The sequence below is a fragment of the Pollicipes pollicipes genome, unplaced genomic scaffold, assembly GCF_011947565.3.
Source record: "Pollicipes pollicipes isolate AB1234 unplaced genomic scaffold, Ppol_2.1 Scaffold_6548;HRSCAF=7765_pilon_pilon_pilon, whole genome shotgun sequence".
In the NCBI taxonomy this organism is placed as follows: Eukaryota; Metazoa; Arthropoda; class Thecostraca; order Pollicipedomorpha; family Pollicipedidae; genus Pollicipes; species Pollicipes pollicipes.
The window spans coordinates 121,453-127,452 of NW_023596892.1; positions in this window are offsets into that span (position 1 = coordinate 121,453).

The window sequence follows — 6,000 nt, forward strand, 5'->3', positions numbered from 1 at the left end:
ATAAGCGTCACCGGAAAACGTTAACTCAGCCGAACCAGCCTTTAACACCACTGGCAAAACGTTAGGTGGGTGATCATCTATCCGGTTCTATGACAAAAAGTCGGAAATTCCATTTGGCGAATGTTTTTTTTGTCGAATGTGAATAGCGAATACGGAAATGGCGACGTAAAAAGTCGACACTGAGAAAAGTCGAAATGGCTAAATGGTAAACTGTAAAGTGGCGACATTGAAAAGTCGACGTGCCAAGTTGGCGAACGGCTAAATGGCGAGCTGCAAGATAGCAGCTCAGCGAAACATTGATTTGTTATGTTGGCGAACGGCAGAATGGCGGAATACAAAAGAGCCATGTTTGAATTTGGCCCTGGTGAATGGTGATTTAAAAAATGTGGACATATCAAAATGCTGGGTGGGTGGCTGGGTATTGTGTGCCGTGCATTTATTATTTTATTCGAAAGTCTGCCTATTAGGAGAGGCACTGCTCTGTTGGTGATGCAAGACAATTAAATATAAAGAAATGAATAAGCATCAAGACAAGTAGGCCCCTCCAATCAAGGAGGCGCTTACGGATGGTGGCCGTCAGCTTTACCCTTAGCTAATGGCTCCTACGGCAGAAAGAAAGTAACGGGACCGTTTTTCGGCAGCGAGTTGTACTGGGCAAGACCGTCAAAAACGGTTCAAATATGGACAGGGACATATTTTCGTAACATATGTTGTGGGGGACCGCGGCAGATTATGAAACCTACCACCAAAATTTGACAACCGGGTTCTCCCCGGATCTAGTTTATTTTTCTCCCAAGGCTGGGACGGGTTTGCGCCCCACACCTTAAAAGGAAATTAAACGCCTGTAAATAAAGTATCGTTCCATGTCACCATCTGCAGCCTTCGCGCCTTTTATGTAACCTAGGTGGTATATTTTTCCCAATGCTTGTCGTTTTTCCATGACGCATTGGCTTTTGTCATTTTGGCCTGCCGCCATTTTCCCGTCCCATCATGTATTCAAATGAGGTATTTAAAAGGATGCTCCACATTTGAAGGGGGTTTTCAACTGAGATAGCCCTTTCATGTCTACGATCGTGACGTGCAACTGCCTACTCATGCCCTTCTCAAGACTTGAAATCCCCTCGTTTCTGAGCTACGAGTACGCGAACTTGTGCAAACTATTTGCCGCCACCCATTCGAGATCATCTTCATATGATGTCCATAGGAAACTCCACACAAATTCGCCTCCTCCATGGCCACATAGTGTCAAGGTCAAGAAAGGTTGCCATCGACTTTTTTGTGTCTGAAGTACGTCAGCGTGGATCGTCTGCAATCAAAGACACAGCGGCTAGCTTTCAACCAGCTGGAAGCGGTTTAATGCAGTTTTGAACACAAGTCAGTTTTGTAACACAAACATCTAGGCATTTGGCACCTGCTATAAAGATCGGACAGGAATTGCCCTTTCCATGCAGCCTTGAAAGAAACCTCGTGTTTCGTGTTTCTACTGTGAGCTTGCCGTTTTTCATGTCATTTGATTTCGCCGTTTTAGTAAAGTCGTCATTTTGTCTTGTCACCATTTGATCAAACATGACTCGTAAGTAGTTCAACGATATTCAAGCCGATCGCAATTTCGCACATTTTGTCACCCTTTTGCAATTCGTCATTTAGCCGTTCCGTCATTTCAGCATGTCGACTTGTTGGTATGTCGCCCATTTTGCAGTTCGTCGATTAGATGTTCGTCATTTCGGCATGTCGACTTATTGCTATGTCGCCATTTTGCAATTCGTCATTAGCAGTTCGCGATTCTGGCATTGTCACACTATTTCCATGTCGCCATTTTGCAGCTGGGCATTTTGTCGATTCGACTTTTTGGTATATCGACATTTTAACTGTCGTCTGTATGGAAGTCGTCATATATCAGTCGACAAGAAAAGCATCCGGCAAACTAAGAGTCAACTTTCTGTCCGGACACCATGACACGAATATTTCACTTTCGTGTCTACATGGTTGGGTACTTCTCTGTTTCTTCCGCTTCAGATCAAAGCCGGCTTCCTTGAATTCTGCTTGTGGATTTGAGAACTCTTTGAACTACTGATAGTGATTTTCCTTTTATCTGATGTTATGGTACATGCTCCTGTTTACTCGCAAAGTATTTTCATTTTTAAACGATCTTAACGATAAAAGCGGTTCTCACAAGAAAGCTGATCATTCCTTAAATATATTGTAGGTACAGCAATTTCTTTCATGGCTTGCCGATCAAATTAAAATGCGATTATAGTAGGAAAACAAACAAAAATGCAAGAAAAAAATGAACTGGTTAATTACATCATTTCCGTTATGAACTACAGTGGTTTGTATCGTTTCCAAAGCCGGGCGTGAAGATTTGTTCCACGAGCGTTTTTTTTCCTAACAAATGACTGATGCAGTGATTGAGACCAGATATGCAAGGTGCACAATGGTTTTCATTTGTTAATGTTGAATGGTCCACACCGATTTTTAGTCGTTACCACGCGCCAGCGTTTGCCGAATTTTGGGCTGAGATGGCGAAACAGAGATAACATTTTGAACGCCTGTAGACTTACCGGTTCATCACGTAACTCATCGGATTCCTTTCGAATTTTGTGGTCTCGTTAATAAGGCAGGCACATGATCGTTAAGCGCTTCTCATTCTGTTATCGTTTTTTTTAACCGTCATGCCATATGTATTAAGCACTTGACCAAACCCACCTTAGGCTGCCCGGATATCCTGCTGCTGATGAACAGTACATCGTGTCGCATACCGTCAATGAATGCCCTTTTTCTGTCCCGGTTGCTTGCCAAATTCTCAGCTGTTCCGTTCTCTTCCTTTCTGATTCACCCCTTTTCCACGTAAAGAGCGTATTTCAAATTTACTATATTTACACAACAGCAGGGCGAGGCAAGCTCGGATGACTTGCTCAGATACGTTCCGTGAATGAAATGAGGAAAACTGTAAGTGGGGGTTTTGCGACACCCCTAAAACGCGCTCGAATGGGGGTTTAAATTGACCCCTCCCCGAAGGTTTTTCCAAAACGGTTTCCGAATGGCGCAGGCAACCGCGCCAAATTTTGTGTAGCTGCAGAAAGTTGAATAGCGGATCGTTTGACATCAAAAATTGAATGTACCTTAAAAGGTCGCTGACCTATGGCAGGTCAACGTCAGGCCATGGCTGTCAGCGAACGCCATTTCCAGGGCATCGTTCAATCTGATGCGATAACGGAGTGTTAGATGAAGCCATACATCCTCTGAGGATGCTGTCTTCGGCAACCCAACAGCTTAAACTGAGCAAATTACATTGACCAAGGTCAGTGTATGAAGGTCAGACCAAGTTCAAACTAACCCTGTTTAATACTCTGGGGCTTGCTGTATGGGATAGTTTCTGGTGCTCATTGCGAATTTATGATAGCAGGAACAGCATTATACATCTTCCATGGCACTTCTTATAGGCCAGAATAGGTCCCTGGCCTAAAATGACCCTGGTCACATTTTGTTTTTTTTTGGAGCAACTGCCTGGCGGAATCTTTGTCGCTTATTTAAATGCAGACACTCAAACCAGCTTGTATAATTTTGTCACCATACCTTCAAAAGGTCAAACAAGGTCCACTGACCTTCAAATGAAATGGGACCTTTCGCTTAGAAACGGTTGTCCAGGTTTCTGGGGGCATCTTTGGAGACCAACGTGAAATTAGACCCTTGTTTTTAATTTGACCCGAAGGTCATGACCTAGGAATCTGAAACTTTGACCTAAATGAGTTCAAGTACAGGCTCAATACACCCTGTAAATTTGGTGTCTCTAGCTCTCTTAGTTTCCGAGGATCTCAGAGAGGTCCAATTGAACCCCCACCCGAGCGAAGGTTATCCAGCCGCCACCCGGGCGCGTGTTAATATGAAGCATAGTACCCGCCACAGGTTTTCTATTTTTGCTCCTTTGTACCCCTCCCTCCCCATCATACCGTACCCGTCTAGCCCTCAGCACCCTCCTCTGCCCACAGCCCGCCCATCCTCCGCCCCAGCCGATCCGCTAATGAGGGATTTACACCGCGCCACGCGCCGGTCTAATGATCAGATAGGTCGCCGGTTCTGTCTTCTGCTGCAACCGCCCCTTAGCTCCGCCCCCTGTCTCTGCTTCTTTGCTCCGCCCGCGGCGAATCGCCTGGCTGTGGCTCCTTCCATTCGCTCCCGAGTACCGCGCCTTGTCTCAGGCGTTTTGCCGGCCTGGTAAACTTCTGGCGACACGCTTCCGGGTCATCGACCTTTTGGCCGCAGCAAGGTACTCGCGCTCACCGGAAGCCGGCTCCGCGGCGGTGGCACGCGCGCTCTGCAGCGGAAACGTGGCTGCCGGCTGGTGTCATCGACACCGGTGTTCCAATGTGGCCGCTCACTAGCAAAACTCGGCGCGTCGTCGAGCGGCGGAATGACGGAAATTACACGCCGAATTCCAAAGCACCACTCATTGAAGTCGTGTACCCGCGTGTACGCAAAATGTAGTAGCAGTGCGGTTTGCCGCCACGAGTATTTGCAAGGTGTTGAGCAGATTTTTTGTCTTTAGTAATGAACAAAACAGAAAGCAATAATTCAAACAACATCCGACAGTTCGTTTTTCTAGTACTGGCAACTAGAGCGGAATACAACCAGAGTGTAATATAACTGGAGTAGAATGCAACCAGAGTGGAATATAACCAGAGTAGAATACAATCAGACGTCGAAAATCCAAGGCTAACGTGATCATGGAAATCACCGTCGCCATAGGGCAGACCAGGCTACTGACGGAGGAACGGAGATGGCGAACTAAACGACATCGCGTGAGGGTGTTAGAGATTCTCCATCAACGCCGAGGCTGCCGCGAGTACGTTAACCTTGCTTAAGCGCTCCGCACTGTTGTCCCACAATAGCACCAGCAGTACTCTTGCATGAGCCGGGAGACGGCTGAGCTACTGCTGGCCGAGATTGGGCCGACAGTTACCCGGCAACCCACCAGCTCTCCGGCGAGCCAATCGGCGCCGCTCGACGCCGAGGTGCTGCTGGCCGAGATTGGGCCGACAGTTACCCGGCAACCCACCAGCTTTCGGCGAGCCAATCGGCGCCGCTACGCCGGGGTGCTGCTGGCCGAGATTGGGCCGACAGTTACCCGGCAACCCACCAGCTCTCCGGCGAGCCAATCGGCGTCGCTCGACGCCTGGCTGTCATGCTGAGGGACCGTCAGGCAGCAACTTGTCAACGCATTTAGTATCGTTTGCTTTTACTCAGTTGAGCTGAGGGCCTCAAACAATCAAGTGAATTGTTGAATGATGGCGTAAACTTACTTCGTCGCGCTTTTGTCCTCTTGCTGTTTCCCGTCGAATGACAGAAAAGCTCGCCGCGCCTAACTCGCCGGCAACTCTGCTGCTGTTCTTCTGTTCGGTGGCGGTGAACGGGGGCCTCCCATCTGGCCCGCGTTAGACTCTGTCATTTGGGCGTTTGGTGGCTCGCTGAATTTTGTTCGTGGACAGCCATTTTCAGTATGCACCGGCCACGCCGCAGTACGTGGTTCTCATCTCAGGTAGCTGGGAAATCGTTCTGCGTCGGCGGCGGCTGTGCGGCCGCCTCTCAGTGTCGCTGTCCTGTCACTGGCGTCTTGGCTTTGGCAGCGCTCTTGATGCAATCCAGAGTGGGAATTATGACCTTGTGTGTAGGAGTGGGAGGGGGGGGGGGGGGGAATGCAACAGAAAACTGGCAGAAGAAAAAAGGAGGGTGATGGTTAAAAGTGTTATCTCAGCCTTACAGACGTAACCCGAAGACCTACCCTGTCGGTTAGAAGTCGGTCCCGCCCAGCTGCAGGACCATGGGCAGTGCTGCTCGGCCAGTGGTGGTACGCAGAGCCGGGTGGCACGCAGCGCCCGCGCGTGTACCGCTCCCATATGTGCACCAGGTGCGAGTCGTTCACGCGCTCCAGCGCGGCATCCGTGCGTCCGGTTCCAGGGCATGGTCCAGTTTTTCCACGGGATTTCGTCAAAGCGTCGCCTA